The following is a 23,476-nucleotide window of genomic DNA, read 5'->3' as shown; positions in this document are numbered from 1 at the left end:
TTCACATAGCTCATAAATATAATATATTCTCAGTCTACTGTTTAAGTCGTATTATTGTTATTTATAACAATACATTTGCAGTCAATATTCATGTAAAAAAAGAGGGAACACTTTATGCCTTACTTTTATTGAGTGCCAGCGAAAATATGCAAATTAACAAATCAATTGAACACCCAGAATAGACCACCTACACTTTGCCTCCTTCCCTGCTATGCACAAGGCAGTAGAAATGGCATGTTTGAAATGAATGAGAAACTCTCTATTAAAGCATCCAGCTTCTATGAAACATGACAGTGTACATTCAGCTAACCTGTCTAAATAACATAGGGATTTACATTTACACAAGGCCTGTTACAAGCACCCATTGAAATGGTAATAGTTTAACAGTAATTTAAACACCTTGCCACATTCAACAACTTGTGGTTAAGAACAAAGTGCTTCTGAAAACTTAGGAACAATAACAATCCCTTTAAGTACTGTTTATCTCTTTTCCCTGTCAATGAGAGCAGAGTATTAACATATATCATCAACTGTTATCCCAAAAAAATGTGACCATAAGTAGCAAACATATGCTCATTAATAGCCCTCAATTATACATAAACATACAAACATGTGGGATCTACAGTCGAGCCTATGTGGCATGTTTGTACAAGAACCAACAATATAAATCATTTAAGGAAAATAAAATAATATGAACATGAAACCCACAGATATTAACACTATCTGAGGAGAAGCTGATTGAAATTGGAATTGAATGGTGCCTGAGCTACAGTTGGCATGCTCTAGTTCTATCTATTCATCTTCCTTTTTAATGCTACATTTCTGTTGTGGATGTAGTATTTGATAGCAACCCAGTCTCTGTCTTTCAGAGCTACTGGCTCTGCTTGGAGGCAGGAGTCACAGTCCTTTTTACCTGGTATTCTGCAGCTTGTTATGAAATTAAGCAAATGCCGCTCAACAGCTTTCACTTCATCACCTGTCCACTTGCTTCTCACCTTCACAGCTTTCATAAATGGAAACAAAATACAACTGATTAACAATGAGCTCTGCTAAAGTGACAAATGGAGGATATGATACAAAGGATTCTAGTTAGTAGTTATATGATGTTATCAATACATGTGAATACAAAATGCTTACTAACCTTGCTTTCCTTTGGAGCACTTTGAGGATGCTTGGGATGTGACTATTTTACCATGTCTTGGTTGTGTGTTGCTCATGTGTACGTTATCCAAGGTGGTTGACTCAGGAGTGCCCTTCATGTTGTCCAGGGTGGTTGACTCAGAAGTGCCCTCCATGTTGTCCAGGGTGGTTGACTCAGAAGTGCCCTCCATGTTGTCCAGGGTGGTTGACTCAGAAGTGCCCTCCATGTTGTCCAGGGTGGTTGACTCTGGTGTTTGCCTCAGAAGTGTCTGGTCCCTAGAAGTCTCTGTTGTTGAGCCTTTGCAAAGTAATAATGAATGTGATTATGTTCTATGAGCTTCATGACAATACGTTTGCTTGCTTGTATTATTCACTGTAAACAACCTCAATGTCAGGCAATATGCAATTCTACATTAGATATTAACTGATATTTGAGATATAAACATAAACTGATTGCAAATCCATAAATGTGGAATTACTTATCACCACCAATGTGATTGTTAAAAAACAGATAGAGGATCATTTCGATAATCCCCACAGAAATGTGCATTTATGTGACATAACTTAAAGATATTACCACATATATACAAGTCAGGATACCTTTGCATTGATGTAGGTCAGCAATGGTTTCTTCACTGGAATCATCATCACTCATTTCTACTTCATATGGTTGGGTAAAAAACATTTACGGCCAATTATTTAAATTAAGGACTAACAACACTTATAATAGTTATATTTGAAGTGGCTAAAAACTATATTTCAAACAAAATTTTACCTTCAGGATTGACCTCAATGTCATCCAGCCCTTTCCCCTGCAGGTAAGGCAGTCTTCCTTTTTCGATTGCTATCAACAGTTTGCTGACTTTTGCGAGCTGCAGGGTACTCTCTGGAAGCCGATAGAATTCTCTATGGACACGGATGTCATGTCCTAGAAAGGTGGCAAGTTGATCCATTTCATTTTCTTTGAGTTTTAGTAGTGTGGACAAAGTGGCGACTTGTTTCCGCAATCTTGTTGAGGTGAGTGCCTCTGGGTTCTTTGCACCACATTGTTTGCATACTTGCGAAAGCAGTCGGAGCCTCTGTAATGGGAAAGGACACCTGGCCGTGTAAACATGTACACATTTTCTTTGTGGACTTGACACTCTTTTCTGCTTATCATGAGGAGGTCCATAGCAGTGATCATGTCAGGGGTTAGAAGCACTGGAACCTTTCTTGACCTTTTACCTCGAATCTCAACTCTCTCAAAGTGCTCTGCAAGCTTCCTCTCGAAGTCAGTAAGGCCCCTCACAATGTCTGGATTCAGCTCCGTAAGATCCCTGGATGTGAAAGACTGAAGCTCCATTTTTGAAACTTCCCCTTCCCTCCTTCTGTTAAATAGTACTACCTGCATCAAAGTCACTTTAGGAAGATTTCCAAAGCTTTTGCTGTTGGGTTCTTCCTCAAGGTCCTTCATACACTTAGCACGCTCAGTAGCAAGAAACGTGTGCAGCACCGACACATCCTCTATAAAGGGTCAAACCTGTGGTTTATTCCATTTGGCTTGTTGAAGTGTACCCAATGCGGCAGCTGAAATGGACTCTGTCCACTTTTTCTGATGTAAAGTGGCAAATTGCTTTGCAGACTCTGCAACAGCAGGGCGATTTGCAGTGATGGCATTGCATTGAATAATGCCTGCAACTTTGGCTAAACTGTGTCCCAATTTCAAAGCCAATGATGGGATTTTATACGAGTTGCTTTCAACATCATAACCAGCAACATATCTTACTGCCTGTATCACATGGGGAAAGTTACAGGGCATAACAAGGACTTCGGTGCTCTTCAAAGGTGTTATAGCCCTTGCCGTTATCAATAGTCTTGCCATCACTCTAATTTTTTGGCGTATGTAGTCATTCCTTCTCTCATATGGTTTCCTGGAATTCAACAGTGACTCGCCGATACAAAGGAATTCAGTTTCACTCCTTACAGCCGAGGAAACGTCATCCTGGTTCATGTGGTCCTCTGTAGCTCAACTGGTAGAGCACGGCGCTTGTAACGCCAAGGTAGTGGGTTCGATCCCCGGGACCACCCATTCACAAAAAAAATGTTATGCACGCATGACTGTAAGTCGCTTTGGATAAAAGCGTCTGCTAAATGGCATATTATTATTATTTCACAAGCAATCTTCCAAACAGTTTCCTTAACTGAGTCAGGTCTTGGTAAGTGCAGTTGAATCCGTTTTCGCCCAACTTGAGGCTCTCCCTCAACAGACTTCTTCGGGCAGTTTCTCACATGTCTCCATAGGGAATTTCTTGCATACAGTCCTTCGCAAAATTTGCAGTCACGGTAGTCATCAGATGGTTTTGCATTACTAGGTCTTTTACAGGCAACCATCTCTCCAGTGCCACAGCTTGCCACTTCAGTATTATGGTCAAAGTTTCATCTCTTCTTAAGAGAGCGTAACAACTCTCTTCTTTTGCGGGATCCTTTATTAAAACTGAAAGCCATTGCAACATCAGGCTTTTCACTGTGGATGGATTCGAGGTGTCTTGCCAATTTATAAATGGCCTTTTTACAATAAAGACAAAATTGCTTCTTGTTGTACTTGCTTCCTTTTGCTGTTATTGACAAAGGTGTGACATTTATGGAGCTTTTCTGGTGTGATGTGTTCTCTGATGAATTGGCACTGCAGCTTATTACTGAAGTACAAGGATTGCTGCGCATCTTTGAATAACTTAATGTTCATGGCTTCTCTGAACTGGTGGTACTATCCCCACTGTGTGCTGTAACATTCCCTAATGGTTTGTTCTCTGACAATTTGTGGTGGAGATTCTTTTCTGTGGTTTTATATTCCTTACTACAAGAACTTGTAGTACTTATAATAGAAGCATCCGAGGAATTGCCACATGAGTCTGGAAGATAGTCTGCAGCATCCGAAGATTCATCAAGGTCTGAAAAAAAAGAAAAAAAAGCATCTAATTCTGTCAATAACTTTATACATGTATTAATACCTAGGGTATCATTCTCCCTACAGTACCATCACATTGTGCATAACACCTACATACTCACAGAAAAATGTATTCTAGTAAACTGATTGAAAGAACTCTGTCTCTCAGCTATCTCTTCTCATAACGATCCTCACAACGATCATGACGGCGCCTCAGATTTTGCAGATGGCGGCTTTTTCTAAGCTGTACAAATTTCTACAATGTTTCCTCACATCAAAAATACCACAATGTGTTAACAAAGAACATGAACTATTTTATCTAATGACAAGAATGCAGCTTTCTTACCTGCTTTGCAGTAGGACACTGGAAGGGTACAATTCCACTGGACTTGCTTGCCTTGAATGAAATTATGAAGAATAAATATTTGTTTTTAATAACACAGTACCGTAACAGTAAATTAGGATATTATACATTATACTGTATGTGAAAATAATTTGGGTTAAGAAATTGACAATACTGTTTTATAGATGACCTATAAATGAAAAAATTAATATGTGGATCTGGGGTTTTCAAGCAAGACTCTATAGAAATGGTTAAAACTGTACAATATCTGCTAACCAACAATATGAGGACCGTGTAACACACACACACTCTACTCTGATTGGGTCATACCATATCGGGACGTAATCTGAAACACATTTACGTCTTGAACATCCTAATTACCAAATGAGGACTTGACGACTGAACACATCTGGAGTCAAGGTTCCTGACTTTGAGTTATCCTTTTGTTGTCAAAGAAAGCTCACAACCTTAAAAGTAATGTAAATGGATCAACTGCCATATAAATTAAATCACGCAAATTGACAAGAAATATGTTAAATGGGCAAAAACATTGCCCCAAAAATACAAAAAACATAGGCATTAGAGAGAATAAAGATTAATTTAATGTTTTGAGGGGCGGTTAGTTCTGTCAAATGGTCGGGCTAATTTTGTTTATGCTATGATATCGAAACAAGTTATGGAAATGTTGATATTGTGAACATTTTACACAAAAGGTTGGTTGTAATATAGTAAAAAGCCATGTAATTTATATATTGGAATGAACTGAGACAACAATTTAATTTAAATAGAAAAGATCTACAGTAAATGTGTAATAACCTGTTGGAAGGATGAAGTGGATCTCTGTCTCACTTCTGGGTCTGCTGAAGGTTGAGCTGGGATCTTGTCAGTTGGTGTCTGCAACGAAATACAACAATAACATGTCAGAAATATTGTGTTTTATAATATAGATCATATCTATTTAGTAAACTAATGATCATACTCAGTTCAGTCACAATATATTCCTACCACCTGTCAATCATAATCGCCTTTGGGGTGAAACTCATTGCTGAGGTCAAGGGCTGCATTGACCACAAATGTTAGGAAAGACAATTCATATGTGGATCTGGGCTTTTTATGCAAGACACTATAGAAATGGTTAAAACTGTACAATATCTGCTAACCAACAATATGAGGACCGTGTAACACACACACTCTACTCTGGTTGGGTCATACCATATCGGGACGTCATCTGAAACACATTTACGTCTAGAACAGCCTTAGTACCAAATGAGGACTTGACGACTGAACACATCTATAGTCAAGGTTCCTGACTTTGAGTTATCCTTTTGTTGTCAAAGAAAGCTCACAACCTTAAAAGTAATGTAAATGGATCAACTGCCATATAAATTAAATCACGCAAATTGATAAGAAATATGTTAAATGGGCAAAAACATTGCCCCAAAAATACAAAAACATAGGCATTAGAGAGAATAAAGATTAATTTTATGTTTTGAGGGGCGGTTAGTTCTGTCAAATGGTTGGGCTAATTTTGTTTACGCTATGATATCGAAACAAGTTATGGGAATGTTGATTTTGTGAACATTTTACACAAAAGGTTGGTTGTAATACAGTAAAAAGCCATTTAATTCATATTTTGGAATGAACTGAGACAACAATTTAATTTAAATAGAAAAGATCTACAATAAATGTGTAATAACCTGTTGGAAGGATGAAGTGGATCTCTGTCTCACTTCTGGGTCTGCTGAAGGTGTGAGCTGGGATCTTGTCACTTGGTGTCTGCAACGAAATACAACAATAACATGTCAGAAATATTGTGTTTTATAATATAGATCATATCTATTTAGTAAACTAATGATCATACTCAGTTCAGTCACAATATATTCCTACCACCTGTCAATCATAATCGCCTTTGGGGTGAAACTCATTGCTGAGGTCAAGGGCTGCATTGACCACAAATGTTAGGAAAGATAATTCATATGTGGATCTGGGCTTTTTATGCAAGACTCTATAGAAATGGTTAAAACTGTACAATATCTGCTAACCAACAATATGAGGACCGTGTAACACACACACTCTACTCTGGTTGGGTCATACCATATCGGGACGTCATCTGAAACACATTTACATCTTGAACAGCCTTAGTACCAAATGAGGACTTGACGACTGAACACATCTAGAGTCAAGGTTCCTGACTTTGAGTTATCCTTTTGTTGTCAAAGAAAGCTCACAACCTTAAAAGTAATGTAAATGGATCAACTGCCATATAAATTAAATCACGCAAATTGATAAGAAATATGTTAAATGGGCAAAAACATTGCCCCAAAAATACAAAAACATAGGCATTAGAGAGAATAAAGATTAATTTTATGTTTTGAGGGGCGGTTAGTTCTGTCAAATGGTTGGGCTAATTTTGTTTACGCTATGATATCGAAACAAGTTATGGGAATGTTGATTTTGTGAACATTTTACACAAAAGGTTGGTTGTAATACAGTAAAAAGCCATTTAATTCATATTTTGGAATGAACTGAGACAACAATTTAATTTAAATAGAAAAGATCTACAATAAATGTGTAATAACCTGTTGGAAGGATGAAGTGGATCTCTGTCTCACTTCTGGGTCTGCTGAAGGTTGAGCTGGGATCTTGTCACTTGGTGTCTGCAACGAAATACAACAATAACATGTCAGAAATATTGTGTTTTATAATATAGATCATATCTATTTCGTAAACTAATGATCATACTCAGTTCAGTCACAATATTTTCCTACCACCTGTCTATCATAATCCCCTTTGGGGTGAGACTCATTGCTGAGGTCAAGGGCTGCATTGACCACAAATGTTAGGAAAGATAATTCATATGTGGATCTGGGCTTTTTATGCAAGACTCTATAGAAATTGTTAAAACTGTACAATATCTGCTAACCAACAATATGAGGACCGTGTAACACACACACTCTACTCTGTTGGGTCATACCATATCGGGACGTCATCTGAAACACATTTACGTCTTGAACAGCCTTAGTACCAAATGAGGACTTGAAGACTGAACACATCTATAGTCAAGGTTCCTGATTTTGAGTTATCCTTTTGTTGTCAAAGAAAGCTCACAACCTTAAAAGTAATGTAAATGGATCAACTGCCATATAAATTAAATCACGCAAATTGATAAGAAATATGTTAAATGGGCAAAAACATTGCCCCAAAAATACAAAAACATAGGCATTAGAGAGAATAAAGATTAATTTTATGTTTTGAGGGGCGGTTAGTTCTGTCAAATGGTTGGGCTAATTTTGTTTACGCTATGATATCGAAACAAGTTATGGGAATGTTGATTTTGTGAACATTTTACACAAAAGGTTGGTTGTAATACAGTAAAAAGCCATTTAATTCATATTTTGGAATGAACTGAGACAACAATTTAATTTAAATAGAAAAGATCTACAATAAATGTGTAATAACCTGTTGGAAGGATGAAGTGGATCTCTGTCTCACTTCTGGGTCTGCTGAAGCTTGAGCTGGGATCTTGTCACTTGGTGTCTGCAACGAAATACAACAATAACATGTCAGAAATATTGTGTTTTATAATATAGATCATATCTATTTCGTAAACTAATGATCATACTCAGTTCAGTCACAATATATTCCTTCCACCTGTCTATCATAATCCCCTTTGGGGTGAGACTCATTGCTGAGGTCAAGGGCAGCATTGACCACAAATGTTAGGAAAGATAATTCATATGTGGATCTGGGCTTTTTATGCAAGACTCTATAGAAATGGTTAAAACTGTACAATATCTGCTAACCAACAATATGAGGACCGTGTAACACACACACTCTACTCTGGTTGGGTCATACCATATCGGGACGTCATCTGAAACACATTTACGTCTTGAACAGCCTTATTACCAAATGAGGACTTGACGACTGAACACATCTATAGTCAAGGTTCCTGACTTTGAGTTATCCTATTGTTGTCAAAGAAAGCTCACAACCTTAAAAGTAATGTAAATGGATCAACAGCCATATAAATTAAATCACGCAAATTGATAAGAAATATGTTAAATGGGCAAAAACATTGCCCCAAAAATACAAAAACATAGGCATTAGAGAGAATAAAGATTAATTTTATGTTTTGAGGGGCGGTTAGTTCTGTCAAATGGTTGGGCTAATTTTGTGTACACTATGATATCGAAACAAGTTATGGGAATGTTGATTTTGTGAACATTTTACACAAAAGGTTGGTTGTAATACAGTAAAAAGCCATTTAATTCATATTTTGGAATGAACTGAGACAACAATTTAATTTAAATAGAAAAGATCTACAATAAATGTGTAATAACCTGTTGGAAGGATGAAGTGGATCTCTGTCTCACTTCTGGGTCTGCTGAAGGTGGAGCTGGGATCTTGTCACTTGGTGTCTGCAACGAAATACAACAATAACATGTCAGAAATATTGTGTTTTATAATATAGATCATATCTATTTCGTAAACTAATGATCATACTCAGTTCAGTCACAATATATTCCTACCACCTGTCTATCATAATCCCATTTGGGGTGAGACTCATTGCTGAGGTCAAGGGCTGCATTGACCAAAAATGTTAGGAAAGATAATTCATATGTGGATCTGGGCTTTTTATGCAAGACTCTATAGAAATGGTTAAAACTGTACAATATCTGCTAACCAACAATATGAGGACCGTGTAACACACACACTCTACTCTGGTTGGGTCATACCATATCGGGACGTCATCTGAAACACATTTACATCTTGAACAGCCTTAGTACCAAATGAGGACTTGACGACTGAACACATCTATAGTCAAGGTTCCTGACTTTGAGTTATCCTATTGTTGTCAAAGAAAGCTCACAACCTTAAAAGTAATGTAAATGGATCAACTGCCATATAAAGTAAATCACGCAAATTGATAAGAAATATGTTAAATGGGCAAAAACATTGCCCCAAAAATACAAAAACATAGGCATTAGAGAGAATATAGATTAATTTTATGTTTTGAGGGGCGGTTAGTTCTGTCAAATGGTTGGGCTAATTTTGTGTACGCTATGATATCGAAACAAGTTATGGGAATGTTGATTTTGTGAACATTTTACACAAAAGGTTGGTTGTAATACAGTAAAAAGCCATTTAATTCATATTTTGGAATGAACTGAGACAACAATTTAATTTAAATAGAAAAGATCTACAATAAATGTGTAATAACCTGTTGGAAGGATGAAGTGGATCTCTGTCTCACTTCTGGGTCTGCTGAAGGTGGAGCTGTGATCTTGTCACTTGGTGTCTGCAACGAAATAGAACAATAACATGTCAGAAATATTGTGTTTTATAATATAGATCATATCTATTTCGTAAACTAATGATCATACTCAGTTCAGTCACAATATATTCCTACCACCTGTCTATCATAATCCCATTTGGGGTGAGACTCATTGCTGAGGTCAAGGGCTGCATTGACCACAAATGTTAGGAAAGATAATTCATATGTGGATCTGGGCTTTTTATGCAAGACTCTATAGAAATGGTTAAAACTGTACAATATCTGCTAACCAACAATATGAGGACCGTGTAACACACACACTCTACTCTGTTGGGTCATACCATATCGGGACGTCATCTGAAACACATTTACGTCTTGAACAGCCTTAGTACCAAATGAGGACTTGACGACTGAACACATCTATAGTCAAGGTTCCTGACTTTGAGTTATCCTTTTGTTGTCAAAGAAAGCTCACAACCTTAAAAGTAATGTAAATGGATCAACTGCCATATAAATTAAATCACGCAAATTGTTAAGAAATATGTTAAATGGGCAAAAACATTGCCCCAAAAATACAAAAACATAGGCATTAGAGAGAATAAAGATTAATTTTATGTTTTGAGGGGCGGTTAGTTCTGTCAAATGGTTGGGCTAATTTTGTGTACGCTATGATATCGAAACAAGTTATGGGAATGTTGATTTTGTGAACATTTTACACAAAAGGTTGGTTGCAATACAGTAAAAAGCCATTTAATTCATATTTTGGAATGAACTGAGACAACAATTTAATTTAAATAGAAAAGATCTACAATAAATGTGTAATAACATGTTGGAAGGATGAAGTGGATCTCTGTCTCACTTCTGGGTCTGCTGAAGGTTGAGCTGGGATCTTGTCACTTGGTGTCTGCAACGAAATACAACAATAACATGTCAGAAATATTGTGTTTTATAATATAGATCATATCTATTTCGTAAACTAATGATCATACTCAGTTCAGTCACAATATTTTCCTACCACCTGTCTATCATAATCCCCTTTGGGGTGAGACTCATTGCTGAGGTCAAGGGCTGCATTGACCACAAATGTTAGGAAAGATAATTCATATGTGGATCTGGGCTTTTTATGCAAGACTCTATAGAAATGGTTAAAACTGTACAATATCTGCTAACCAACAATATGAGGACCGTGTAACATACACACTCTACTCTGGTTGGGTCATACCATATCGGGACGTCATCCGAAACACATTTACATCTTGAACAGCCTTAGTACCAAATGAGGACTTGACGACTGAACACATCTAGAGTCAAGGTTCCTGACTTTGAGTTATCCTTTTGTTGTCAAAGAAAGCTCACAACCTTAAAAGTAATGTAAATGGATCAACTGCCATATAAATTAAATCACGCAAATTGATAAGAAATATGTTAAATGGGCAAAAACATTGCCCCAAAAATACAAAAACATAGGCATTAGAGAGAATAAAGATTAATTTTATGTTTTGAGGGGCGGTTAGTTCTGTCAAATGGTTGGGCTAATTTTGTGTACGCTATGATATCGAAACAAGTTATGGGAATGTTGATTTTGTGAACATTTTACACAAAAGGTTGGTTGTAATACAGTAAAAAGCCATTTAATTCATATTTTGGAATGAACTGAGACAACAATTTAATTTAAATAGAAAAGATCTACAATAAATGTGTAATAACCTGTTGGAAGGATGAAGTGGATCTCTGTCTCACTTCTGGGTCTGCTGAAGGTGGAGCTGGGATCTTGTCACTTGGTGTCTGCAACGAAATACAACAATAACATGTCAGAAATATTGTGTTTTATAATATAGATCATATCTATTTCGTAAACTAATGATCATACTCAGTTCAGTCACAATATATTCCTACCACCTGTCTATCATAATCCCATTTGGGGTGAGACTCATTGCTGAGGTCAAGGGCTGCATTGACCACAAATGTTAGGAAAGATAATTCATATGTGGATCTGGGCTTTTTATGCAAGACTCTATAGAAATGGTTAAAACTGTACAATATCTGCTAACCAACAATATGAGGACCGTGTAACACACACACTCTACTCTGGTTGGGTCATACCATATCGGGACGTCATCTGAAACACATTTACATCTTGAACAGCCTTAGTACCAAATGAGGACTTGACGACTGAACACATCTAGAGTCAAGGTTCCTGACTTTGAGTTATCCTTTTGTTGTCAAAGAAAGCTCACAACCTTAAAAGTAATGTAAATGGATCAACTGCCATATAAATTAAATCACGCAAATTGATAAGAAATATGTTAAATGGGCAAAAACATTGCCCCAAAAATACAAAAACATAGGCATTAGAGAGAATAAAGATTAATGTTATGTTTTGAGGGGCGGTTAGTTCTGTCAAATGGTTGGGCTAATTTTGTTTACGCTATGATATCGAAACAAGTTATGGGAATGTTGATTTTGTGAACATTTTACACAAAAGGTTGGTTGTAATACAGTAAAAAGCCATTTAATTCATATTTTGGAATGAACTGAGACAACAATTTAATTTAAATAGAAAAGATCTACAATAAATGTGTAATAACCTGTTGGAAGGATGAAGTGGATCTCTGTCTCACTTCTGGGTCTGCTGAAGGTGGAGCTGGGATCTTGTCACTTGGTGTCTGCAACGAAATACAACAATAACATGTCAGAAATATTGTGTTTTATAATATAGATCATATCTATTTCGTAAACTAATGATCATACTCAGTTCAGTCACAATATATTCCTACCACCTGTCTATCATAATCCCATTTGGGGTGAGACTCATTGCTGAGGTCAAGGGCTGCATTGACCACAAATGTTAGGAAAGATAATTCATATGTGGATCTGGGCTTTTTATGCAAGACTCTATAGAAATGGTTAAAACTGTACAATATCTGCTAACCAACAATATGAGGACCGTGTAACACACACACTCTACTCTGGTTGGGTCATACCATATCGGGACGTCATCTGAAACACATTTACATCTTGAACAGCCTTAGTACCAAATGAGGACTTGACGACTGAACACATCTAGAGTCAAGGTTCCTGACTTTGAGTTATCCTTTTGTTGTCAAAGAAAGCTCACAACCTTAAAAGTAATGTAAATGGATCAACTGCCATATAAATTAAATCACGCAAATTGATAAGAAATATGTTAAATGGGCAAAAACATTGCCCCAAAAATACAAAAACATAGGCATTAGAGAGAATAAAGATTAATTTTATGTTTTGAGGGGCGGTTAGTTCTGTCAAATGGTTGGGCTAATTTTGTTTACGCTATGATATCGAAACAAGTTATGGGAATGTTGATTTTGTGAACATTTTACACAAAAGGTTGGTTGTAATACAGTAAAAAGCCATTTAATTCATATTTTGGAATGAACTGAGACAACAATTTAATTTAAATAGAAAAGATCTACAATAAATGTGTAATAACCTGTTGGAAGGATGAAATGGATCTCTGTCTCACTTCTGGGTCTGCTGAAGGTTGAGCTGGGATCTTGTCACTTGGTGTCTGCAACGAAATACAACAATAACATGTCAGAAATATTGTGTTTTATAATATAGATCATATCTATTTCGTAAACTAATGATCATACTCAGTTCAGTCACAATATATTCCTACCACCTGTCTATCATAATCGCCTTTGGGGTGAGACTCATTGCTGAGGTCAAGGGCTTTATTGACCACAGATGTTAGGAAAGATAATTCATATATGGATCTGGGCTTTTTATGCAAGACTCTATAAAAATGGTTAAAACTGTACAATATCTGCCAACCAACAATATGAGGACCGTGTAACACACACACACTCTACTCTGGTTGGGTCATACCATATCGGGACGTAATCTGAAACACATTTACGTCTTGAACAGCCTAATTACCAAATGAGGACTTGACGACTGAACACATCTGGAGTCAAGGTTCCTGACTTTGAGTTATCCTTTTGTTGTCAAAGAAAGCTCACCACCTTAAAAGCAATGTAAATGGATCAACTTGCCATATAAATTAAATCACGCAAATTGATAAGAAATATGTTAAATGGGCAAAAACATTGCCCCAAAAATACAAAAGCATAGGCATTAGAGAGAATAAAGATTAATTTTATGTTTTGAGGGGCGGTTAGTTCTGTCAAATGGTCGGGCTAATTTTGTTTATGCTATGATATCGAAACAAGTTATGGGAATTTTGATATTGTGAACATTTTACACAAAAGGTTGGTTGTAATACGGTAAAAAGCCATTTAATTCATATTTTGGAATGAACTGAGACAACAATTTAATTTAAATAGAAAAGATCTACAATAAATGTGTAATAACCTGTTGGAAGGATGAAGTGGATCTCTGTCTCACTTCTGGGTCTGCTGAAGGTTGAGCTGGGATCTTGTCACTTGGTGTCTGCAACGAAATACAACAATAACATGTCAGAAATATTGTGTTTTATAATATAGATCATATCTATTTAGTAAACTAATGATCATACTCAGTTCAGTCACAATATATTCCTACCACCTGTCTATCATAATCACCTTTGGGGTGAGACTCATTGCTGAGGTCAAGGGCTGCATTGACCACAGATGTTAGGAAAGATAATTCATATGTGGATCTGGGCTTTTTAAGCAAGACTCTATAGAAATGGTTAAAACTGTACAATATCTGCTAACCAACAATATGAGGACCGTGTAACACACACTCTCTAATCTGGTTGGGTCATACCATATCGGGACGTCATCTGAAACACATTTACGTCTTGAACAGCCTTAGTACCAAATGAGGACTTGACGACTGAACACATCTAGAGTCAAGGTTCCTGACTTTGAGTTATCCTTTTGTTGTAAAAGAAAGCTCACAACCTTAAAAGTAATGTAAATGGTTAACTGCCATATAAATTAAATCACGCAAATTGATAAGAAATATGTTAAATGGGCAAAAACATTGCCCCAAAAATACAAAAACATAGGCATTAGAGAGAATAAAGATTAATTTTATGTTTTGAGGGGCGGTTAGTTCTGTCAAATGGTCGGGCTAATTTAGTTTATGCTATGATATTGAAAGAAGTTATGGGAATGTTGATATTGTGAACATTTTACACAAAAGGTTGGTTGTAATACAGTAAAAAGCCATTTAATTCATATTTTGGAATGAACTGAGACAACAATTTAATTTAAATAGAAAAGATCTACAATAAATGTGTAATAACCTGTTGGAAGGATGAAGTGGATCTCTGTCTCACTTCTGGGTCTGCTGAAGCTTGAGCTGGGATCTTGTCACTTGGTGTCTGCAACGAAACACAACAATAAATATTCTGTATTATACTCTATTTAATCAGTGTATACAGTTGAAGTCGGAAGTTTACATACACTTAGGTTGGAGTCATTAAAACTCGTTTTTCAACCACTCCACAAATTTCTTGTTAACAAACTATAGTTTTGGCAAGTTGGTTAGGACACCTACTTTGTGCATGATACAAGTAATTTTTCCAACAATTGTTTACAGACAGATTTTTTCACTTATATTTCACTGTATCACAATTCCAGTGGGTCAGAAGTTTACATACACTAAGTTGACTGTGCCTTTAAACAGCTTGGAAAATTCCAGAAAATTATGTCATGGCTTTAGAAGCTTCTGATAGGTTAATTGACATCATTTGAGTCAATTGGAGGTGTACCTGTGGATTTATTTCAAGGCCTACCTTCAAACTCAGTGCCTCTTTGCTTGACATCATGGGAAAATCAAAAGAAATCAGCCAAGACCTCAGAAAAAAATGTGTAGACCTCCACAAGTCTGGTTCATCCTTGGGAGCAATTTCCAAACGCCTGAAGGTACCACGTTCATCTGTACAAACAATAGTACGCAAGTATAAACACCATGGGACCACGAAGCCGTCATACCGCTCAGGAAGGAGACGCGTTCTGTCTCCTAGAGATGCATGTACTTTGGTGTGAAAGGTGCAAATCAATCCCAGAACAACAGCAAATGACCTTGTGATGATGCTGGAGGAAACAGGTACAAAAGTATCTATATCCACAGTAAAACAAGTCCTATATCGACATAACCTGAAAGGCCGCTCAGCAAGGAAGAAGCCACTGCTTCAAAACCGCCATAAAAAAGCCAGACTGTGGTTTGCAACTGCACATGGGGACAAAGATCGTACTTTTTGGAGAAATGTCCTCTGGTCTGATGAAACAAAAATAGAACTGTTTGGCCTTAATGACCATCAATATGTTTGGAGGAAAAAGGGGGTAGGCTTGCAAGCCGAAGGACACCATCCCAACAGTGAAGCACGGGGGTGGCAGCATCATGCTGTGGGGGTGTTTTGCTGCAGGAGGGACTGGTGCGCTTAAAAAAATAGATGGCATCATGAGGAAGGAAAATTATGTGGATATATTGAAGCAACATCTCAAGACATCAGTCAGGAAGTTAAAGCTTGGTCGCAAATGGGTCTTCCAAATGGACAATGACCGCAAGCATACTTCCAAAGTTGTGGCAAAATGGCTTAAGGACAACAAAGTTAAGGTTTTGGAGTGGCCATCAAAAAGCCCTGACCTCAATCCTATAGAAAATGTGTGGGCAGAACTGAAAAAGCGTGTGCGAGCAAGGAGGCCTACAAACCTGACTCAGTTACACCAGCTCTGTCAGGAGGAATCGGCCAAAATTCACCCAACTTATTGTGGGAAGCTTGTGGAAGGCTACCCGAAACGTTTGACCCAAGTTAAACAATTTAAAGGCAATGCTACCAAATACTAATTGAGTGTATGTAAACTTCTGACCCACTGGGAATGTGATGAAAGAAATAAAAGCTGAAATAAATAATTCTCTCTACTATTATTCTGACATTTCACATTCTTAAAATAAAGTGGTGATCCTAACTGACCTAAAACAGGGAATTTTTACTTGGATTAAATGTCAGGAATTGTGAAAAACTGAGTTTAAATGTATTTGGCTAAGGTGTATGTAAACTTCCGACTTCAACTGTATATATATATATATAAAGCGGTGACAACATACATGTAAGAAGGGACATGTATTTATATATTTTATAATTCTTTGACAGATCCTATACATTATAATATATCAAAGCAGATTTACTTACCAGAGCACGCCATGGCCACTGAGATTATCCATAATCATAGGTTATTTCACTCTCTGCTTGGATGTTTTCAATAGCAAACAAGCAAAGATGAGGTTTACATTGGACTATCATCTTTTTCATTTTGCAATTTGGGGACCTGTGGGCATCATTTACCAGCCTCCCCAGTGAACCATCTTCGCAGGATGCATCTATGCTAAAATTGAAGAGGGAAACAGATTTACGTTTTCTCCACAAAACATATAAACATATAGAGATTAACTGATGTCTTATAGGGTTTTACTTACCACCATGAGCCATTGTTCCATTCAAAATCAAACAAGAAAGCATTTTGCTTTTCCGTATACGTCCCCTGCCTCTTGTCCCATTCATATTGCGATATAAACTCCCCACGGTACTCGAGGACAAAGGATCCCTTTTCAATTGGTGCTGAGGCAAATACACCACGTCCTGATGTAACAAAGTTAAGAACTTAGTATCAAGTAATACAGTTCAAATTAGGTTAATGAATTGCAGTTGATCAGACCCATTTAGCCTGCTTATCAATGTGTATGATTTAATATTTAGGGGAAAGATCCATTGCAGGGGTGCAAACTGGTAAGGACCCAAAAAGGTGACATCATTCAAAATAAATTTGGTCTGAAAACTATGAAATCACGAGGAGACGTATTTTATGTTGGATTTAATGACAGATCTACAGCTAAAAACGGAAACGCCGAAACAATGGCGTTAAAGCGGGGCAAAAAGAGATGTGATCCCCGGTCAGGTTCCAGCAGTTATCACCACTAGACCTGCAGTGACTTGCACCGCTGAGTCTGCCTTTGACTCCTCGCTTTAGACCGCTTTATTGCAGACTTTGTATTTAAGGACATCAGCGTACACAAAAAATCCCAAATCACAACAGGCAGGGATTACGCACACACCCACTCATGTTGTGAACACTCTGTCGGTAGGCCTACTCGGCGGTGGATTTTCGCTGTTCTGTTAACTTGAATGGTTCCGTATTTGTTCTAAGCGCTGATACGCATCATTCACATATATTGTAAATTTTTATCACCCAAATGCTTCTAAATTCCGTTTATCGTTGGGGTTGTTATGATCAAATGTTAAAAACATTTTTGAATTTAAATCACATTACCGGCTTTCACACATAGCGCGAACGGTCTGCCGACTGGCCAAGGAAATTACCACCAATATCACACATTCTAATAGAAGTTGGGAGGTGTAGTTCATAAATCTTGAATATTTTTCCCCATCCCCCAACTGCTTGCAAAAGAATCACAACATAACTTCTGAAATTGGATGTTAAAGCCGTATGTGTCTAATGCAGCGGTACGCAGTGATTTTTTCACTTGTGTAAGACTTGAATGTGTTTCAAATGACATCCCAATATGGTATGACCCAATAAGTGTAGCGTGTGTGTATAACATACCTTTATAGTCATTGATCCATTTGACTTTATACAAGGCTTGTCACTTCCAGAAATAATAAAATGAATAGCCTCAGCCTCAGGACTAAGTCTGGCTCTTCGTTTTGACATGCTCTTCAATTGCCCATGTGCTCCTCAACTAGAAAACATCTACATTGGATGACAAAAAGTCAGCGAGACAAATACAGAAAAGACTAATACTTGATTTGAATCGAATAAGGATATATCAAATGGTATTAGTCTGCCTTTAGTCATATCGTGCTCATGTTCTTACTAATGCAGTATCCGGTTAGCTTATTAGGCTAACCGATCAGTGCAAACCTTATGCAACTGCAATCACAATAGCAATCTTTTCACAGTAAGCACAGTAAGCAATCTTAACACCTTCAAAGATAAATACTGTTATAAAAGTATAGTACTGTAAACTCTACAAATAACATTATCTGAACTGAACAACCAATATCATCACTTTGGCTTTAAATGGAAAAACATGATAGTGCTAAGTAACATTTGTGGTCAAGAACACTTAAATGTAAGAACAGCTTAGATAATAACTATCTCTTTAGTTGTAAATGAAGAAAAATAAATGTATTACCTTCATTTCTCTTGCACTTCTTCCAGTTCTGAATTTTCCATGTGGCAAAAGTCCTTTTCATTCCTTTCAGCTAATTTGCTAACATTAGCTTATCTGGCTAATTGATGCTAAATTACGTTTTTATTTGAGGGATTTAGGAGGATTTTATGATAATAAATAAATAATATGCCATTTAGCAGACGCTTTTCTCCAAAGCTTAGTTATAGTTGACTATGATGACATGTATTATGTGTATTCAAGTAAATCTATCTTGAATAGTTGGAAAGTGTGCTCAAACAAAATCAGGAAATGTCATGTAACTAAAGTGTGTCACGTGACTAAAGTGTGTCACGTGACTAAAGTGTGTTTAAAGTGTGTTAATGTTCCAAAACTGACCACTAGGTGGCGTATTCACAGGTGAGCAAAAAGCGTAAACACACACACACACTTCAAATCATGAGATTGTGACATTTAAAGACTTTTCAGATTTTTGGTTTAGGGGCATTCTATGGTCGTCTAGAACACTGTAGTGAGCTCGGAAAAATGAGGACTCCAAAAATGTCCTCATATTTCCGAGCGTCCTGACATTGAAGGTGAGTTGTCATAAAATTGTCTTCATATGTCACCAAAACGAGTACACACACACACACACACACACACACACACACACACACACACACACACACACACACACACAAACTAAACTAGCCATACAGGCTGGCTGGCTGCTCCTGCATCACTTATTAAAACCATACCTTATCAGATACGGAGCGCCATTGAAGTTTGACATTGATAAATAATCTGTTTTCCCAGCCGCTGTTTGAGGCAGTGTGTGTATGTGTTTATAAAGACCACCGGTGTAGTAAAGATCTGGAAAGTGTGTGTGTGTGTTGTATTTTTCATTCAGGCCTGTTGATTCCATTGAGTTGTAATGGCTTAATTGCCAAGGTACTTTAAGGTTAATAAGGTCTAGAAATAAAACAGCTTTTAGTTTGTTTTTACACAACTTGCAGTTTGGGAAAATACCCAAAGAAACAGTCACAGTGGTAATGTGTCAACAAAGGCACCCAATGTAATAATGAGAGAATTCACAGTGCATTTTCATATGTTACCAAAATTGGTATTTGTTCTTGAGAAATGAATTCAGAGATTGTGTGTTGCCTGATTGTTCCTAAGATCTTTTCCTGTGTATAACATTTACTAATTCTCCTGTGTTTTAGACGGGTCAGCATCCTTTAATGATGCAAGCTTTATGCAATTTAATTAGTGAAGCTCTGAAAGAGAGAGATGGAGAGAGAGAGATGGAGAGAGTGAGGATGGGAGAGAGAGAGATGGAGAGAGGGGGAGGCAGAGAAGAAGAGAGGGAGGGAGAGAGAGAGGGGCAGGGAGAGAGAGAGAGAGCGAGAGAGATGGAGGCAGAGAAGAGGAGAGGGAGGGAGAAAGAGCAATTACACAAGAGAGAGAGGGAGGGAGAGAAGAAGAGAGGGAGGGAGAGAGAAAGTGAGGAGGAGAGAGAGCAATACACGAGAGAGAGAGCGAGAGAGAGAGAGGGAGGGAGAGAAGAAGAGAGGGAGGGAGAGAGAGAGTGAGGGGGAGAGAGAGCAATACACGAGAGAGAGAGAGAGAGAGGGAGGGAGAGAAGAAGAGAGGGAGGGAGAGAGAGAGTGAGGGAGAGAGAGCAATACACAAGAGAGAGAGGGAGAGAGAGAGGGAGGGAGAGAAGAAGAGAGGGAGGGAGAGAGAGAGTGAGGGAGAGAGAGCAATACACAAGAGAGAGAGAGGGAGGGAGAGAAGAAGAGAGTGAGGGAGAGAGAGCAATACACGAGAGAGAGAGAGGGAGGGAGAGAGTTTTAAAACAATAAAGAAAGGGACCCTAAGGAAAATGTATTTCTTAATATTAATTAATGATGATATAGGGTTAAATATTCAGCCATTCTCAGGGAGTTTGTGTACCAGACACATAGTCTTTGGTATCAGCACTGTTTACAGAACACCCCTTCTGTGACTCAATCACCAGAGATACTGATTCAGATTCTGTCTCTGACTCTGGTTGCATCACAATAATGTCTCCTTTCTTTTGAAGTGTTAACTTGTTCACTTCCCTTCATGGATTTGAAAGTTAATGACTGATATATGGAAACTCCCTCTAGCCCTTGTCTACACCAATCCGATGGTTTTTAAATTTGTAGGCAGTAGTGAACATGTGCATATTTCAGGAGGAAGGATAGGTTATTTGGACACAACCTCTGACTCTGACTAATGTTGTGTCTACCATTTTAGTTGATATCCTTATTGTGTGGCCCTCATCAGTCTGGTTGAAGTGCTGTAACTGTAACTGCCTAGTTTTATTCTCTAACGTTCTCTAGAGTATGTTCTTGGGAGGACGAGTGTGTGGAGAACGCAAAAAAACATTACATTTGAGAAGCACTGGCACTCTCACTCCCCCTACTGTATTACCTCACGCTGCATCTCCCCATTCACTGAACCTTCTTCCAGCCAGGACAATGGCAACAATAGAGACCAAACAAGATATACACAAAGCAAACGTTTTACTTCATAATTATCAGCTAGATATATGTGAATCGTTGTAATCTATCTAGCCAGCTAGTTAGTTAAACAGGAAAAAATTACCTAAAACTAATGTTATGCAAGGTACAGAACATGTCAATTCTTCGTGGGTAGCTAGCACAAGATGGCGCCGACAGAGAAGGATGCCTCTCTTCTAGTCCTTAGGAAACTTTGCACTTTGCACTTTTTATGTATTATTTCTTACATTGTTAGCAGAGAAAATCTTAAATGTTAAAACATACAGCCGGGAAGAACTATTGGATATCAGACTGGCGTCAACTTCCCAGCACTACGACCAGGAATACGACTTTGCCGAAGCGAATCCTTTGTTCGCACCACCCATGGCATTTGAACTGATTCCAGAGGCCGACCCAAAACAACATCGCCGGAGGAGAGGGAGCTGGAGTTGTCTCCTAGTCAGATTTAGATGGTGCGCACACCACCGATCACTTCCGAGTATATTACTCGCTAATGTCCAGTCCCTAGACAACAAAGTGGACAAGATCAGGGAAAGGGTTGCTTTCCAGAGAGACATCAGGGATTGTAACATCCTCTGTTTCACGGAAACATGGCTCTCTCGGGATATACTGTCCCCGTCCATACAGCCATCTGGGTTCTCAGTACATCGCTCCGACAGGAATAAACATCTATCCGGGAAGAAGGGGGGGTATGTTTCATGAATACCGACTCAATTGTAACAACATACAGGAACTCAAGTCATTTTGTTCACCTGGCCAGGAATTCCTCACAATCAAATGCCAAGCATATTATCTCCCAAGAGAATTCTCTTCGGTTATTGTTACAGTCGTGTATATCCCCCCTCAAGCCGATACCACGACGGCCCTCAAAGAACTTCACTGGACTTTATGCAAACTGGAAACCATATATCCTGAGGCTGCATTTATTGTAGCTGGGGATTTTAACAAAACAAAATTTAAGAAAAAGGCTACCTAAATTCTATCAGCATATTGACTGTAGCACTCACGCTGGAAAAACACTGGATCACTGCTACACTAATTTCCGCTATGCATACAAGGCCCTCCCCCAACCTTCTTTCGGCAAATCTGACCACGACTCCATTTTGTTCCTCCCTTCCTATAGGCAGAAACTCAAACAGGAAGCACCCGTGCTAAGGACTATTCAGCGCTGGTCTGACTAATTGGAATCCACGCTTAAATAATATAGACGTATACGCTGATTCAGTGAGTGGGTTTATGAGGAAGTGTATAGGAGATGTCATACCCACTGTGACTATTAAAACCTACCCTAACCAGATGGCAGCATTCTCGAAAAACTGAAAGCACGAAACACAGCATTTAACCATGGCAAGGTGACGGGGAATAGGGCAGAATACAAACAGAGTGGTCGTTCCCTCCGCAAGACAATCAAACAGGCAAAACGTCAATATCGAGACAAAGTGGAGTCGCAATTCAACGGCTCAGACACAAGACGTATGTGGCAGGGTTTACAGACAATCAAGGACTACAATAGGAAAACCAGCCACGTCACGGACACCGACGTCTTGCTGCCAGACAAGCTAAACAAGTTCTTTGCCCGCTATGAGGATAACACAGTGCCACCGACGCGGCCAGCTACAAAGGACTGTGGGCTCTCCTTCTCTGTGGCCGACGTGAGTAAGACATTTAAACGCGTTAACCCTCGCAAGGCTGCCAGCCCAGACGGCATTCCTAGCCGCGTCCTCAGAGCATGCGCAGACCAGCTGGCTGGTGTGTTTATGGACATTTTCAATCTCTCCCTATCCCAGTCTGATGTCCCCACATGCTTCAAGATGGCCACCATTGTTCCTGTTCCCAACAATGCAAAGGTAACTGAACTAAATGACTATCGCCCCGTAGCACTCACTTCTGTCATCATGAAGTGCTTTGAAAGACTAGTCAAGGATCAGATCACCTCCACCTTACCTGTCACCCTAGTTCCACTTCAATTTGCATACCGCCCCAATAGGTCCACAGACGATGCAATTGCCATCACACTGCACACTGCCCTATCCCACCTGAACAAAAGGAACACCTATGTGAGAATACTGTTAATTGACTACAGCTCAGTGTTCAACACCATAGTGCCCACAAAGCTCATCACT

General features: G+C 38.3%; 1 long non-coding RNA gene across 2 annotated transcripts; it reads right to left on the bottom strand.

Annotated features, from left to right (window-relative positions):
* Positions 1-344: 344 nt before the first annotated feature.
* On the bottom strand, positions 345-3,090 carry LOC311119093. 2 transcript variants are annotated; one of them, XR_014611910.1, is made up of 4 exons: positions 1,916-3,090; positions 1,741-1,800; positions 1,142-1,438; positions 345-1,003 (listed from the first exon to the last, which is right to left on the bottom strand). It is a non-coding gene; the product is annotated as an uncharacterized lncRNA (long non-coding RNA). The 2 variants fall into 2 exon arrangements; XR_014611911.1 differs by having other exon boundaries at positions 1,741-1,797.
* Positions 3,091-23,476: the final 20,386 nt, after the last annotated feature.

This window comes from Coregonus lavaretus (genome assembly GCF_964263955.1).
Source record: "Coregonus lavaretus genome assembly, contig: HAP1_SCAFFOLD_5150, whole genome shotgun sequence".
Classification (NCBI taxonomy): domain Eukaryota; kingdom Metazoa; phylum Chordata; class Actinopteri; order Salmoniformes; family Salmonidae; genus Coregonus; species Coregonus lavaretus.
This window is presented reverse-complemented; position numbering and strand designations above follow the sequence as displayed.